This window comes from Leopardus geoffroyi, chromosome B4 (assembly GCF_018350155.1).
Source record: "Leopardus geoffroyi isolate Oge1 chromosome B4, O.geoffroyi_Oge1_pat1.0, whole genome shotgun sequence".
Lineage (NCBI taxonomy): Eukaryota > Metazoa > Chordata > Mammalia > Carnivora > Felidae > Leopardus > Leopardus geoffroyi.
Window position 1 is genome coordinate 103,139,714 of NC_059341.1, and position 17,864 is coordinate 103,157,577.

At 37.9% G+C, this 17,864-nt stretch overlaps 1 protein-coding gene across 3 annotated transcripts in view; it reads left to right on the forward strand.

Moving 5' to 3' along the window:
- The window catches only part of SYT1 (synaptotagmin 1), a 554,862-nt gene that overhangs the window by 321,527 nt on the left and 215,471 nt on the right, over nucleotides 1-17,864 (forward strand). The window contains exons 1-2 of one of the 3 annotated variants that reach the window (XM_045464187.1): nucleotides 2,185-2,190; nucleotides 13,858-13,864. The exons of the other annotated variants lie outside the window; for them this stretch is intronic. The gene's annotated coding sequence lies outside the window, so the exon portion shown is untranslated. Of the gene's footprint in view, nucleotides 1-2,184; nucleotides 2,191-13,857; nucleotides 13,865-17,864 lie in introns of those variants that run through there. 3 annotated transcript variants of the gene reach the window in all.

Below are 17,864 nucleotides of genomic sequence, written 5' to 3' on the forward strand. Positions count from 1 at the left end.
TAAATGAGCAAGAGAAAGGTGTAACTCTGGCAAAATAAGAAATGAAGGTGGGCATGCAAGAAAGAAAGGAAGGAATGGAAAGCCTGAAAATATATGAAGTACCTAGCAAGGACTATGCAGAAGAAGAAAGAAGAGTGTGTGTGTTCATGAAAAAGAGACTATGAAAGACAAAAAGAACCAAGATCTCTAATCCCAATGAATTAAAATGAAAGAGTGGGGAAACAGGAAAGTCACTGCTATGCCGCTTCCTCAATACACCCACCACCTACCACCATCAAGGCCACCTAGTTCATTGGGTGCCAGAGCAGATATCACTAGCGTCAGAAGAGAGTCTGACCACACAGATCACATGTATAAAACATTCAAGGCTCAGGTGCTCATTCAAGAAATGCATAGGAGGGTGAAATCAGTGCTTCACCCGTCAATGGTCCAAAAGTTTACAATGTGAAGGCCTAGCATGTAAAGAAGAAGATGCAAACGAAGAAAAAACACCTGTATTGATGGTGACAAATATGACCTTTTCCCCATAGTCCAAGCTGAGTGATCTTACTTGAAGGTCAAATATTTCGTGAAATCATTCTGGCTTGCTCAGGGGACCTGCCTGTTGACTGTGTCTCCACCACTCCTGGAAGGACATAGGGACTGCCCCAAACATCACCCCAGGGTCTAAGAACTGATTAATGTTGAGTGCATTTACCATCGATTCAAATATTAAGACTCATTGATCTCTGATACAGAGTTAGTGGGGTTTTTTTCTCCTTCCTTCCTTTCTCATAATTTGATACCACTGTCTACGCTGTTCATAAATGCTTCTCTAGAATCAGGTGATTCCTTTCAAAACTGTGGATGTTCAAACTGGCAAATGATACCTAAACTAAGGTAAGCTCTTCTCAAGTGACCCTACATCTGGCTCCACATAACACGGAAGATTCCGAATGACTTCTTAATAGCCTGACAGAATCCCTGTAACTTTCAAACGAGCTTCAGGAAAAACACAGAGCATAACAAAGTAAGTCCAAGAAATGATTTTTTTAAAGATCCTTGTTATATCAAGGATTGTTCCATACCTCAGAGGCTACAACAATGCCACTGCCAGACTCTCAGGAAATACACAATCTGAGAAAAGCAGGTGTAAACAATAAATACCATATGAAGCAGTAGTCGCTAGAGGTACACAATACTAGGAAAATAAATTAACTAATTCTGACTGGGCTAGCTCAGAGGAGAAGGAAAGGGTTGACTTAGAACTTGAAACATTAAAAAGACAAGTCTAGAATTACGTAGAGGCAGAGTTTGCAGATGACAGTTTGCCAGAACTGGGGGAATTCGGGCTTCTATCAATATGGCGGATTACTTAATAGAGTAGAAATTTAGGGGTGTTTCATACCAAGAATTTATTTCAAATTCGCTTTAAAATATTTTACCTTAAAGAATTTAAGTTACTTATTTCCATGTTTTCATTTACTATTAAGATCCATCAAAACAACGTGACCAAAATATATCTTATTTTGTATAAATACATTAAAAATGGATGAAGCTAACTTTAAATATCTTTCTTATTCATTGCTTCAAATCTCAGAGCATTTTTGCTTTTTGTATATATTTTGCTTTTGTTTTCTTTGTCCCTGCTTCTTAAGTATTTTTAAATCCTGGTATGCTCTCATAAATAATTGCCATAGAGCATATTAGAACTACAGAGCCTCAGATTAGTTTGAAAATTGGAATTCAAGTAAAAGTATAATTGGCTACAAAATTCACAGACTCTTACTATGGTAATAATCTAACTTCTGTTGAGCCCTGAATTTCAAGTCCCTGCTAAGCATTGAAACGTGTTTAAATTCATTTGGAATAGCAGTGTTTTATGCGGGGTGAGCATCTGAAGCCTAAAGTATCTATAGTCTAGGGGCGCCTGGGTGGCGCAGTCGGTTAAGCGGCCGACTTCAGCCAGGTCACGATCTCGCGGTCCGTGAGTTGGAGCCCCGCGTCGGGCTCTGGGCTGATGGCTCAGAGCCTGGAGCCTGTTTCCGATTCTGTGTCTCCCTCTCTCTCTGCCCCTCCCCCGTTCATGCTCTGTCTCTCTCTGTCCCCAAAATAAATAAACGTTGAAAAAAAAAAATTTAAAGTATCTATAGTCTAACCCTTGAAAATAAGCCCACCATAAAATTCAGTAGGCTAATTTTTCCCATCTCAGTAAATCCAGCACAACATTCAAAGAGATCACCATTCTTAGTGTGAGATCTAGATGCAATAATCACTGAGTTAGAAGCCATGTAGTATTAAAAAAATTGAGTTGTTTTTTTGTGGGTTTTTTTCTCCTGAGGGGGGATGGTTGATGTTGCTTCTCTTTAATTATAAACTAATCTAGCAGTTCTCAAAGATAAACATGCATCCCAATTACCTGGAGGGCTTGTTAAACTAGGCTGCAGAATTCTACCCTCGGTAGATCTGGAACGGGCCTGAGAAGTTTCATTTTCAAGTTACCGGTAATGCTGCTGCTACTACTGTTCCAAGGACCTCGTTTTGAAAATGAATCTGGGGGCGCCTGGGTGGCTCAGTCGCTTAAGCGTCCGACTTCAGCTCAGGTCACGATCTCGTGGTCCGTGAGTTCGAGCCCCGGGTCAGGCTCTGGGCTGATGGCTCAGAGCCTGGAGCCTGCTTCTGATTCTGTGTCTCTCTCTCTCTCTGCCCCTCCCCAGTTCATGCTCTGTCTCTCTCTGTCCCAAAAATAAATAAACGTTAAAAAAAAAAAATTTAGAAAATGAATCTGTGTGTACAGACACACACACACACACACACACACACAACCATATTTTAAAGTCTTATTTATGAAGACTTTATAAAATAAAAAGATAACTCTGCGTGTGCACATCATTCAACCAAACCACATTCCTTAATCTATCAGTATTTACGTATTTGGTAATACGTGTAATCATTTTCATGCAAAACTTCTGTTTTGATGTGTAAAGCTGGCAAAACCAGTCCCCAGCTGCTGGGAATGCCTTAATGCTGAGGTCAAATTTGCCTACAGAACCCTGCCTACTTGGATTTAATGCCAGGAAGATAGATATAAAACTGGCATTTCAATAAGCTACTTTGCTAAACTTTAATAACACCACTTCTGTTAACCTTGGAGCCCTGATTAAAATACAAATAAGTGAGGAAATCCCCATTGTTAACTAAGCCCATTTTGCATATTTATTGCTATCCCTTTTAATTTGTAAGGGCATGTCAGATTGTGCAATGAAATCTGTCCTCTACTTGTTGGGTCTTTGATTCTGCCTTTTCCAAAAGGAAAAGAGTTAAGATGTAGACGCCTGATATAACCTTCTGTAGCACCTTATCTACATTTGTAGAAAATATGAAAATGTTTGAAAAAGTGTTTGCTGCCTCCTTTCCTTAACTTGCTAATTGTTTCCTACTCTTGTCTATAATCTGCTTTCAAGGTTTTTCACTTGATTTTTCACTCCACCAAAATGAAAATTACAGCTGTATTTATTTAAATATTTATTTAAAAAGAAATGCTGTATTTTCTTGTGTTAAGTACTGCGGACTCTCAAACGTTTAATTCAGTGTTATCCCTTGTATATCATGTAACTCAAATAAAAAGACATAACCCTGGAAAAGAGAATGCAATACAAATAAGCTGGGGTTGAGCAGTGTGAGAATACAGACATTCAGAGAAACACGGAAACTATTTGACACCCGAGAAGGTGACCACATAGTCATCAGGCTTTGGAACTGATTATGGGGAGGAAAAGGGATGCCCAAAGGAGGGTACGGAAAGACTGATAGGCAAGATTTTGACGTGACAGTTCAAAATGGACCAAATTTACAATTCCATCACATGATCAACCTTCTCGTGCAGTTCAACTTGGGAGGAGCTAGGGTAGAAAATATACAAATACAAAAATCAAATTTCCTACTTTTTCCTTTTATTTGATTATGGAAGGCTATAGAAGGCAAGGCTAAAACTATGTATCTCAGTTTAACTGCTTTATCTATGGATTTCTTACAGAGAAGTGCCTCCGGTGGCATGAATAATTTAGAACTGCTGGTATTGTTTATATTGGGAGGCTGTAAATCCTATTCATTCATTCATTTGACAAATATTTATTAAACAGCTTCTATGTGCCGAGTATTGGGTAAAGGAAATACAGTTGTGAACACATATGCTTTGCTCAACCTGGTGGTTAGAGCACACCAATATAGAACTCATTGTGCTAACATGTGCGGACCTTAGACACAGAGGTATGTGGAACTGTGAATGGATCAAGGGGTACTAGTCCTAATTGTAATGTCCGCGTGCTCCTGCCAAACTGAACCCTAATTTAGAATTTAAATTCTATGCGGGGGGGTGGGGTGGGGGGGATCAGTCTAACCCATATTTATTTTCCTTTAGCAACAACTACAAAGAAATGTGTCCCTTTAACCTCTGGGAAGGCTATTTTCCCTTTCAGAGGTGGGGGCGGGGATGGAGATTTAGATCAGAACTAATTGCTCTGTGATTACTATTTTCCCTCCCGTAGCTCCATACGGCCGGGATAACACGCATTGTACACACAACAGGAGCTAAGAGAGTCAGTCAATTAGGGGAACAATTAGTTCCAGTTTCTATAATTCATTTGAGTTTGTAGATGAAATTGCCTGAAAATATTAAGAACATTAAAGATCAGTGATAAAACCTAAAGAAAGCAATTTATATTCCAGTTCTAGAGGCAGATGCTTAGTTGACACTGCTCTTCTGCAGACAGGTGACGTTAATGCAGTAATAATTATAGTTTGGCAGCAATTAATAAATAGACTGTCAAAACCAGTCAAATTGTGTTCATGGTTTTGGAAGGCTGCTGATTTTAGCTTTGACATGATGTGGCTGAAGTGTTCCTGAAAAGCTCAAAATTGTTAATTAGAGGATGCAATTCTGTAACTCCCCTTCCATGGGTCTTAGGTTGGAAATTTTTGGAAGCAAACATTCACTTGCAACCTGGTGTCTTCTTTGGGGTCTGTGTTTACTTGATAATTTATATGTAGAAGGATGTAATATGTAGGAATATTCTAAGATTTAGGAGACTGATGAACCTACAACCGAGTCAACTTGAAGAGAGAGAACTTGATGGGAGTTAGTTTTTGTTGCAATATCATAATGTAAAATTCAGGGGAGGGCTAGAAATCACAGTGGAGCAAGGGTAATAGCCTGGCTTAAGTGAACTCAAAGTCCTACCTCATGCAGACAAATCTGCAAGTTTAAACCTAGTAAGAGACTAAGGGTTCTCTGGTCCAGGGAATAAGAAAGCAGAAAGAAGGTAAGGAAAATGGTCAAGAACATTAATAATGAATTCAATTTCTTTTAAAGCAAGTGATAAGAAGAAATTTAAAGCCATGACTTTACTAAGTGTTAAGATCAGAGATTACCCTATCCTGACTTAATAATGATCAAAGCTACCTCAACCCAGAATATAAATCCCTGATCAGTTTCACACATCTGCTAGTTTGCCCAGACTTCAGCAAAGGAACAAATAAAATACTGATGTTATTTAACAGTGTGTATGCATAATATTTAAGAGCCAAACACATCCTGAGAGTAATGACCTAGAATTACTCAAGTTTAATTCCTCAGAGAAAATTTATATATATTTTTTTTAATTTTTTTTTTCAACATTTATATTTATTTTTGGGACAGAGAGAGACAGAGCATGAACGGGGGAGGGACAGAGAGAGAGGGAGACACAGAATCAGAAACAGGCTCCAGGCTCTGAGCCATCAGCCCAGAGCCCGACGCGGGGCTCGAACTCCCCGACCGCGAGATCGTGACCTGGCTGAAGTCGGCGCTTAACCGACTGCGCCACCCAGGCGCCCCTATATTTTTTAAAAGGTAGCACTGTTGGGGCGCCTGGGTGGCTCAGTCAGTTAAGTGTCCGACTCTTGGTTCGGCTCAGGTCACGATCCCATGGTTCGTGGGTTTGAGCCCCACGTTGGCCTCTGTGCTGACAGCATGGGGCCTGCTTGGGATTCTCTCTCTTCCTCTCTCTCTGCCCCTTCCCTGCTTGCTCGTGCTCTCTTCAAATAAACAAACATCAAAAAAAAAAAAAAAAAAAAAGAATTGTTACTTTGATGAATAAATAATTTCTTGCTAAAAACTTTGATACAAATAAGACTGCTAAGAAATAATGAAGGCAGGGGCGCCTGGGTGGCGCAGTCGGTTAAGCGTCCAACTTCAGCCAGGTCACAATCTCGCGGTCTGTGAGTTCGAGCCCCGCGTCGGGCTCTGGGCTGATGGCTCAGAGCCTGGAGCCTGTTTCCGATTCTGTGTCTTCCTCTCTCTCTGCCCCTCCCCCGTTCATGCTCTGTCTCTCTCTGTCCCAAAAATGAATAAATGTTGAAAAAAAAAAATTAAAAAAAAAAAAAGAAATAATGAAGGCAAACAAACATCACTATCACCGCCCCCCCAAAAAAACACAATACCAACAGAAAGTTTAAGTATTAAACTTCTAAACCAAAACAAGAAAAAAATTCATCGTATCTCACACAAGTTTTCCTAGCCTTTAAGTAAAAATCTTGTAGAAATTTGTGATAAAGTTCCATTTTCTAATTTAATTCTAGGACTTAACCATCAGGAAAGCAAATTAATACTCTCAGTTCCTTGTCTGTGGTGTTTAGTACTTATATCAACTTTTGCGCTCTAATTAATTTTACTAATCCTTTAGTTAATGAATAAGACCGGGGTTGGTGGGGGGAAGCATCAATTTCAAGAACAGAGGTAGAAAATTGTTAATTCAGAAGTGACCCACAGCTCCCAAAGCGTTCTCGTCAGCATTGCTTTGCGATCCTGTTAATATTTTGTTTTATTGTTCTTCATAGAGCAAAACGTTTCACAGTTAATCTCTACGGTACTTTTGTTTCTAAGCTCTCTAAAAGACATTGATCTGGCAGTAGCCAAATATTTGAATATAAATTGATTTTATGCCATACACAGAAAACAAGTATTTTATTGATATAAATGGTTTCTTTATTTGTAGAATTACACTAAAAATTATTTTGAAACAGCATGATTCCTTTCTGGACAGTATTAGAATTTCATGCCTAAATCAAGTTGAACATTAGTTTTATAGGAGTTTTTTGTCTTCTGCAATAGCATAAATGTCTATGGTGAGAAGTGTCAAGGGAGTAGAGATGTAGTCAAAAGCTTTGAGAAAGAAGACGTAAGTGTGAGATGACAGAATGGTCACATGCAGAGAAATTGTTAAAGCTTTTCTCTGTTTTAGGCCTATTCATAAAGACAGTACTTAAAGACTGAAGTCATTTTCTTTCAATCTGCTTGTTAAGAGCAGAACACTTGGGTCTAAATTATATATGCAAAACAGTAAATGCACAGATATCATGGAGACTGGCCACTGTAAGAAAGGGGAAGTCTGCATGAAATTTTGAAACTACAAGCCTTGTACACTGACATTCTGTTATCAGCTGCCATTCTGACATCAAGTCCCAAGCATCCTGCACTGAATGTTTATTATAGTCTTTAACCAGCATGGCCAAGACAGAAGTCTCAAGGACAGGATAGATCCCCACGGTTGTTTATTGCCTCCATTCTTTTACCCTCTTCAAAGCCACGCCATTCTTACCTCATCTAGAATGCTGTGTTCTCACTCAGAACTGTATTCAGGCTTTGATGATGGACTTCTATAAAGTGCCATCTCCATCGGCTGATTTCTACAGAGACTTTTCTTTTCTCCAACACGCTCTGCAAAACGCTGGCTTGCTTCTTTACTTGTTATCATGAATAACAGCATGATTTTGCATGCTGCCCTTTTTCAACACTGAATGCTCTATATCTGTCTTGTCTCTACCAGCTGCCTTCTCGCTCTTCCCTTGTCAGCATTTTGTGAAAGAAGAGATTCAGTAACAATGTGTGCCCAATATTGTGTAGGTTTTATATTCACTTTGGATTTGAAGCAGGCCTCCATATTTCACTACCGAAATGCTCAATCAACCCTCCAATTACCGATTCTCTCCAAAATTGAACTTAATCTATTCTAACATGGAAAACTTGGAAATGCATTCCTTTAGGTATGCTGTTATTATTTTCATCTTTGCAGCTGTAAACTTTCTAGTAAAGCTACATTTTCCCTCTTCTGTCTACTTCTAGCCTGGAAAATTCTGATTTTAAGCTGGCATTCTAAAAGTCTCTCTCATATTTCAGTTTGGCTTTTAATTTTACTCCATTTAAGAATGCTTTGCTAGCATTCCTGTCTTTTTTTTTTTTTTAAACATAAAGCTTGCACACATTGTTTTGTTTTCAGGGATAGTTTTTCCCAGTGATTTTTGTCCTTGATCACAAAAGCCCCTGAGTGATTTCTATGAAAAAATATCCAGTAAACAAGCAGAATTTTATTAAGTCCTAACTCCTATTTTTATTCTATATTTCACCTTCTGTAATACAGGGTGACTTTTAGATGATTGAAATCAACACTCATATTTTATTCATGTTATCAGTACACTTTTATCTTAGGGAAAGTGTTAGTTCATCTGTAATGTAATATCTAGTTATGAATTTGTAACAGTGTGCCCTCACTCTGAAATGTCTCCTTAGCCAGTTGGATAATAATTGAGATTCTAGGTATTGATATTAACCATCTTACGGAAAAGCAATTGTATATTAACAGCGTGGAAGAAAAAAACATTTGGCTAAATACAAATTTTCGCCTAATTCATCATAGTTTATAACCAGACTGATGAAAAAAACTTGACATTGTAGTCATCAATGATCTTGACCTGTACTACAGGGAACACTGCAAATCTTCCTGTATCTGTTGTTTTACAGTGAGGTTGAGATGATTTCTGCTTAACATTTAAAAGTCATGGTAATATGGTATCTTGAGACTGGAAGTCAAAGACTTTGAAAGTCAAAAGACTTTCAAAGAAGTTGGGTACATTCAGCCCAAGTAGTTTAGATCACTTTTCAGTTTCTTTTAGTATGTCATAAATATTAAATTTTGATCAATAAGTTTGGGGAAAAAAGGCCTGAAGATCTTTGAATTGCCTATAGAATGACTTTATTTTGATGAAATTCTGAATATGAAATAAAAAGGCAATTTAGCTCCATATACTGCTGTCAGTAAGCCAGCATGCTGGCTCATGATGCAAATAAGCAAGTATTTACAGATCATGCTTCTCAATGCAAACTAACACACTGACCTCCTTGAACTCCTTCTCTGAAGATCTGACATGCACACTGTGCTATATTCAGAAGTCTTATTACTGAGCCAGCCACTCAGATGGAAATGTCATTAAAGCCAACTCTTGGCCAAAATGAAAGTTTACAAGTATCCACAGGTAATGAATTTTATCAAAGTCCTATTTTTCACAATGATGTTTACTTACATGTGGGATGGTGACTTGATGGTATTTTATAGGAAATCTGTTCATAAGTTCACTTTCTTAAAGCGGTATGATCTGGGTTTGTCAAGATGAAAGAAGACACGAAAAAAGTTCATCAACGTATCTCTAACTCTATCACACCTTGACTTGTTGGAGAAACCAAAAACAATCCATTGCTTATGAAGAGACCAAAGCAAAGGAGGAAAGCAGCAGTGAAAGAAAAGGAACCCACCAAGAGCCACTTGGAGACTATGCTACATAATGAACGTAATAGGCTATCTGCCTCTCAAATATCCTTTCCAAACATTTGACTCCCTGGATTTACTTACTAGGTGCTCCCAAGCAGATCAAGGTGTAGTTGGTCACTGTCCCCTCATGCAAACTTTGATTAATCATGGGCACATGAGAAAATAGAATGTTTAATTTGAATACCATATACAAAATTAGAACCCTACCTTAACCTTTCCAATCTTCTAAATTAGATCAAACCAATCACCAAAACCAATTTTCTCCTATTTTAAATCCATTTGTTTGTATGTACCTAGCACCATAGGATATAGGACAATCATCTTCATTTCAATTCATACAATGTGGGGAAGATACAGCCCTATTCTAAATAGGAGAAAATATAATGAGTGTCTCTTAAACTTATTGATAACCATAAACTAGGGGGTCAAAGGCACACACAGGTAAAGGGTTTTAAGGGGTCAAGCTTGCACAGCATAGTAAAAACGCTAACCAATAGAAAAAGTAAATTTTATTTTTGTTATTGTGGAAATCAGATTATAAAGTATTTGTATATCGTAGCTTTTGGCTGCAAGCAACAACAAGCACAACACAAAATGGATTAAACCATAAGGAAAAGGTATTATCTCCCATTGCAAGAAGTTCCAAGGCATGGTGGTGGTAGCTTTAGCTAGTATAGCAGCCCCACAGCATCATGAGGGTCTTGACTGCTGTCAACTTTTAGTATCGTCATCTGTAAAGCACCAGCCTTCTGCGCTGGATTCTCCCACGAACACATGACTGCAAGCACTTCCAAGTACCACACACAAACGCAACCACCACCAGCAGAAAAGAGATTGCTTTCTGTGTATATATGTTTAAGAGTTAGAAAAATTTCCTCAGAAATCACCCAACGGACTTCCTCTCCTATCACAACAGCCTGAACTGGATCACATGCCCTTCCTTGACTAAGCCAACCACAGGCAAAAACAATGAGATTACCATGATTATATATGTATGTATATATATAGAGAGAGAGTAGGGGGGGACTAATAAAGTTCACCCATGAGTAGAGATAAGGAGCTGAAAAAAATAGGGCTTGTCTTAAATCAGAAAGACTGATTAGGTGAGCAATTGACACATTATTTTATTATATCGTAAAATGTGTCTATTGTTCATTCAGGTTTCACGTGCCCAAGTTAATTTGTTGGCACACAACAGAAGACAGAATTTAGGAAGAAGAATAAGCCAAATCATCACTTTCTATACTTCATATCTGATATATACACATAGACATACATACATATATCTAGCATATAAACTTAGTCTTTGGGCCCCACTATAATCAGATAAGTTAAATCTGAATCATCTTCTATCTGGTGGTATCTTCTCTCTGTAGCCTCCTAGAATTATTTCTACTACAGCATGTAACACATTGGATTCTAACCATCTGTATGCATCCCCAAGCATACAGATGGTGAATGAACTACTTGAAATTTATCCAAAGCACCTAGCATCATCATGTCAGACACATTGTAGTCATCCAATATATTCATTCATTCAACATCTATCTATTCATTTATTAGTGAGGCAGAATTCCATAGACCCTGGAGCTAGCCTGTTTCACTCTAAATCCTTGCTCCAGCGCTTACTAGCTGTGCAACCTTTGGCATGTTTTCTCATCTATAATAGATAATAATATTGCCTGACTCACGGGGTTTATTTTGTGAGCATTAAATGAGCTTCTATGTTTAAAGCTCGTATAAAAACGTCTGGCTAATGCTATGGGCTTATAAAGGGTTATTCTTTTTATTTATTAATACACTATTTCTAACTGTAGACTGCAGAATTTTTCATCATATTTACCACAATCTGAACTGTGGTATGGATCGATTTTAAAGCTTTGCTTCACTGTGTGACAAAACAATGACAGTTTGAGCACAGTTTGATAAAAGAGGGCTTTGAGTTGCAAGCTTAGATTTTCTCTCAAGCGCCTGCAGCTCAGAAACAGCAAGTGTTCAGAGCTGAGTTTCAGCAAAGCAATGAAAGATGGGAATTCCAAATTATCTATCTGTAGCTTCTATAGAAAACATTTTGGGAGCCAATTGGCTTGATCCAGCTAAGCTGTATCTCTTCATTCACTGCCAAAAGCATCTAGCATCTTACTATACAAAAGTTAAAGAGAGATAACTTCAATTAATATTGTACACAATGAGCATTGTTGCTGAAAACTATCTTAAATTGATCCATGAAAGATCAATTTCCTCGGTAGGTTTTCCCATCTACCACTGTAGCAAAAAAAAACTTAAGAGATTTTGACCCTTACTGTACAACTTCTAAAACATTGCAAAATACATTTGACATATTTATAATGCATTTTAAAGGCAATTTTGATAGCTTTTCTTCATTATGATTCTGACATGCTTAACAAAATCTTAGGAGGCCCCTTCCAGTCATCCAAGTTCTCAACTGAGTGGTGCTTTTTAAATAGATGGCTGCTTTTAAAACTACAACAATATTTTATTAATAGAGAAATGGGTACACAGTAAATAGATTAGAAAAACACTATTAAATTTGTGAATTCATTACATGCTTTGAGACAATTCTGTCCTATCCCAATTTTCAAAATTTATTTCCCTACTGTAGGTGGGAAATTTTCAATTTTGTTTAAGACCCCTTGATTTTCTGTATCATTTTACAGTAATTCAGTACTTGGAATTTGAATTGGATATAATTTAGTTGTTTCCATTCTTTTCTTGTCTGTATTATAGGTCTGAAGGGGAAGATATCGCAGCAATAAATTTAATTTCCATTTGGCTCATGGATTTATTTTTATCTTAGTTAGTTCTTCTGAAATTCGTATTGCCTTCAATTGCTAAATATAATTGTGTTGATTGATCTTCCGGGAATGAGAAACTCAGTTTGTTAAAAATTTTATCAAGTTTATTGCTTTATAATACATTATTTGTAAATAATGCTAACGCTTTCTCTTTGTTCTGTAGGAAATTTATATTTTATGTATTCTAAGAAACCATTAATTACAAGATGCGTCGTTATTTTATATACTACCAAGAAAAAATGCTACAAAGTAAAGTATGTCGAAAATAGTTTCATATCCCTTGAATTTTTATTTTGTACTTATCGAAAAATCATTCAGACTTAGGTTTTATTTTGTGTCACTTTTGTGCATACAAATGAGGAAATTAAAAGCACAATAGATTGCTTATTATGTTCCTAAATTTCTAAACCTGTTCTCAAGTTAGAGTTAATGATGCCCATCTCTTTTTGTGCACCATTTACCTTTGTGCTACCAGTAGTGTTGGCTAAAGCATTTCCTTAAATGCTGTTCCACTAATGCTTCCAGAATCTTCCAAGACACTTGACTCTCATTCTGCTGGTTTTAATTGTGTAAGGTTACAGTAGAAAGCTTTAAGACCACAACCAGGATTCAGATTCCTTCCTCAAATGCCCTTTAAATGATTTGTTGACTGGAACATCAGTGGGGATAACAAGCAGATTGGGAGTGCACAAGCCTGGCCAATAGTGACATTAAGATGCCATAGATTATAAGGCTAATTCCCATTTCTGAGATGCAAAAATGTGAAAAAATACATTTAATTGAATGTTTTAAATACTCATCTGTCAGTTGGCCTCCATGGCATTTTTCTAGGCTTTAGATCACTCTGTATGATCGGTTCTATCACTCTCCGACATACATTTCATTATGACTGCAGGGCAGACTTAGAAACAGAACTTACCGACTCTGGCTATAAATTTAAATATTCCCCAAACTACCAAGCCTAGTGAACTACACAGTAGGTTTTGCTTCTGATGATGCCTTCCTGATCACAAGGTGAAACTACTCAGATTATTATATTAGTTTTTATAGTATACTATGTGATAAACTCAGACCTGGAAACCAGGCCAAAGAAAGCAGGGTAACTGCACAAATGGCACTGAACAGCGGTCATGGTGTTTGGAAGCCTCGCTTCACCACTTATTAACTCTGTGACAATAAGCATGTTTCTTCTCTATGCCTCAGTTTTTTCCAGGTACTTCATAGCTTCAATTCCTAAAGGAGACAATCTTATGTGCCTCACTCACTTTTTCATGCCAAATAGTGTCATTGGCCTTAGGCCAGCACCTAAGTGAGCTGCCCTTGAGTCAAGTGCTCATCCCTCCATAAATCCACTGTGACTATGGCAGAAGGGATGGCCATGAATTCTACCTAGACTCTTGCCCATCATTAGAGTCTGTGAGCAGGACAGTTTCATGGAAAAGGAGCTATGAGTGGGTAAGGACTGGGGTTCATATCTTGAGTACATCTCCTACCCACCTCCCACTTCTGCGGGATCCAGGGTTAGATCTGTCTCTCCTCAGAGAAAACAAAGTTGAAAAAAGAAAAGAATGATTTTGAACAAGTTGGGCTAACTTGGAAATATACCTGAGTAGTAGTGACTTTTTTTTGACATAGAACATTATTTTTCACACAATCAAAACTAGAGTGAGATGGGAGAATAATCAAATTCTTATTACAACCAGTATCCTTCCACCTTTAAGGAAGATGGACCTTGAGGAATGGCTTTTGCCTGTCCTGGGGCAACAAGAATGGAAGAAGATGAACACCAAAAAATCTAGAAAACCAAATTATACTTTAAAAGAAATAATTTACATTAAAAATATGAAAAAAGAAACTTGATAAATCAAAGTTTTCCAACCTCTACTAAGAGTAGCTGGCCATTGAAAAAGTTTGATCTCTAGTTTTTAATACAAATGTTTGCTATTCTACTGTTTTGAGCGCCTCACATCTGTACCTTTCTCTGCTTATTTCCTTTGGATCCAAATTTCCTAATTCCTGGTCCTACTTGTTACTTCTTATTCATGCTTTTCCATCTGCCGCTTGGCCATCAGGGTCATGTTTCTAGTTGTGTCACTACGTCAAGAAGATGACCGTGATGTGCAATTTGCCACTATTGGTATCAAGAGATACCATAGCAGGGCATATTGGGTTTCCATAATGGCAGGAAAAGACAGCTAGGAGAAACTCAAGGGCTGCCTTGAGGTTGAGAATCGGGGTCTTATTCTCCTTTTCTCTGCCTTCACATAAAGCATAAGGTTCAGTAGATACTCATGACATACATCAAGTGCCTGGTACATGGTAAATGAGACCTAACAACAAGTTTTTGTTCTCCCCTTTGAAGGGAAGAAACTAAGAAGAAGAGAAAAGATAAGGAGAATAGGAGAGTTTTGATCAGAGAGAAGGAGAGAGAAAGAGAAATAGAGAAAGAAGGAAAACCAATAGGGCACTCAGGGGCTGCAGAGGAACAGGTTTACAAGAAGGGAGACAGAAGGCATATAGCACTTTGTACAGAGCCAGGAACTAGAGACTGTGGTGATGGTTCCTTGGGTGTACATTTATTACCAAGTCCATTAAGTTTCATACATTAAATATGTACAGCCCTTTGCAGGTCAGTCATGCTTCAATCTCAATAAACCAGTAAGTCAATGAATAAGTAGATTCCTAGGAAACGCGGCTGGTGAGCGTTCAGTATTTCCTTCCTGCTTGTGCTCTTCCAAAGACACTTTCATTATAAAAATCTACACACCTTTTCAGTGTTCGTACTGTGGTATTTTTAGGGTCGGGGAGAGATGCTGATTCTATACTCAAAGGCAGGCAGAGCCACTTATATTCAATGTGCAACACTATTTATGAGAAATACTGCCTGAGAACCACACTCTAAAGCAAAATCCTCCCTGTACCTCTTAGGAGGCTTTTGTGGCTAAATACGTAAAATCTGGAGGCAACTAGATCTACTTTGGAAAGAAAAGAAGAAAAAGGCCCAGGAGCCTGTACTTTTTTATGGTTTATGAAGGTAGGTGGCCTGCTGTGCTTCCATTTGCTCCAAGGTCTGAAAACAACCTTTCATCTGTCGCCCTCTTACTGGGACTATCGCCAGAAGTCAGCTGTCATCGCCATGAGAGGGACTATATAACTTCCAGTTTCCCTCTTCCTTCCTTCAAGAGAAAGTATCTATTTAAACTAGAGAGAAGATATACCTTAAGCCTGACATTCAAACATCTGCAAACTTGTGGAAGATTTGTATAATGCTGCTAGACTTCACTTACTGCCTAAAACTCCTTGGGTGTGGAAAGAATTTAAATGAAACCTCGACATTAGTTCTCCCCCCCCCCCAAAAAAAAATCTTCCAGAGTGGGTGCCATAGGTCCATAGGTCAGATTCCTAGGGAGCTGTTCTGGGTCTCATGTAGCTTGCTGGGGAATGCTTCCTGGGTAGGGAAACTGGGAACGCAGGTTTGGGCAAAGCGAGTTTCTGAAAAACTGAGGTGCAGTCACCACAGGCTTTATCTGATCCTATACGGCCCTTCAGAGATAAAACTGAGGCAGGGGCCAGGCCTCTATACCAGCATCCACTCATCAATTGGATGTGGGCTGTCCCTGGGGAAGTGGGTTTAACCTTGGGCGTGGCAGCTCCCTCCAGTCAAGGGAAATCATTTAGGAGAGATCACTCAGCTCTGAGCTGTCTTTAGGCAGCACTCTCTGAAACTAAGGGCCTCATTTCTGAAAGGAAGGGAGAGATTCACATGGCATCCTCTTATATTCCCACCTACACCTACAGAAGGTCAAGGAAAATTCTGATGGAATAAAATCACTACATTCTGCCCTCCATCTCAAAAATGCACTCTAACATATTCCATGGTATCTGCTGGATTCTCTATGATAATTACTTCAATAGTTACTTTCATTTTGGGGCATTTCTGCCTTTGAATGCTTTTTTTTAAGTAATATTTTCAGCATCTCTTTTACCTTTTTAAATTTTTTTTAACATTTATCCATTTTTGAGAGTGAGAGAGACAGAGCATGAGCAGGGGAGGAGCAGAGAGAGAGGGAGACGCAGAATCCGAAGCAGGCTCCAGGCTCTGAGCTGTTAGCACAGGGCCTGACACGGGGCTTGAACTCACGGACTGTGAGATCATGACCTGAGCTGAAGTAGGAAGCTCAAGCAACTGAGCCACCCAGGCGCCCCTCTTTTACCTTTCTCTCCTATTTGTTTTTTAACTTTGCATGTGATTATTATAAAATACTTAAATGGAAATAGTGCTTTCTCCAAAAATCGTTATGTTTATGCAGTATGGTAGACAATCTCACTATATAATCTGATAAATCTGTATCAATTTATAGACCTAGAGATAGGCATAATTAAAGTCCTACTAAGAAGAATATAAGGGACAAAGGGAAGTTGTCATGGGAACCAAAAATCCTGATTTTCCTCATTTTGTACCATAAAAGTATTAACCTCTATGATACCTTAATATTTTTTCTACATTGTATTTTAACCACTGGCCACTTTGAATATTGCATTTGCTATATACATAGCTAAATCATCACTTCCTACAATTTAGCTTTTTACATTACATTTTAAAATAGTTTTTTTTCTTAAATCTGGCACTAGGAAGTTAAACTCTTCCTGCAAGAAGCAGTTTTTCTTAAGAGCAAAATAGTGTTAAAGGTTTTTTTCTCTGTGTAATTTAAAATAATTCAGATTTCTAATATATTGACAATGTAAACATACAGGAGAAAAAATGATTCTACCACAAATTTAACATTTTAAATTTATCTTTCCAACCTCTTTGATACTGAGTTTTTTATTTTGAAAAATTGGACATATTTCATATAATGTTCAATAATTTGATTTTTTTTCATCTAACACTTACAATGTATTTCCAGGTTTGTAAATATTTACCGTGAAGATAATTTTAACAACTTTATTTAACGGATTACCATAATTTTAAGTCTCTCTTTACATAGTTTCTGCTCTGTAATATGACAAATACGTTACAATAAACATCTTTAAATTGTTTGTACACCCCAGATTAATTCTTTACTGTGAAATCCTAGAAAAAGAATGTGTACTTCTACAGCTCTAAATGTATTTTTCTAAATGTTTATTTTTGAGACAGAACACAAGTGGGAGAAGGGCAGAGAGAGAGAGAGAGAGACAGACAGACAGACAGAACCCAAAGCAGGCTCCAAGCTGTCAGCACAGAGCACAACACTAAGCTCGAAATCACAATCAGTGAAGTCATGGCCTGAGCCAAAGTCTAATCCTTAACCAACTGAGCCACCCAGGCGCTTAACTCTTTTCTAGCTTTTTCTATGCTGTTAGTTTGGCCTCCATAAAGTATTTTTCTATTCTATGGGCTTTCCCAATTGCTCACTTTTCTGAACCCTCACCTTCATATCTACAT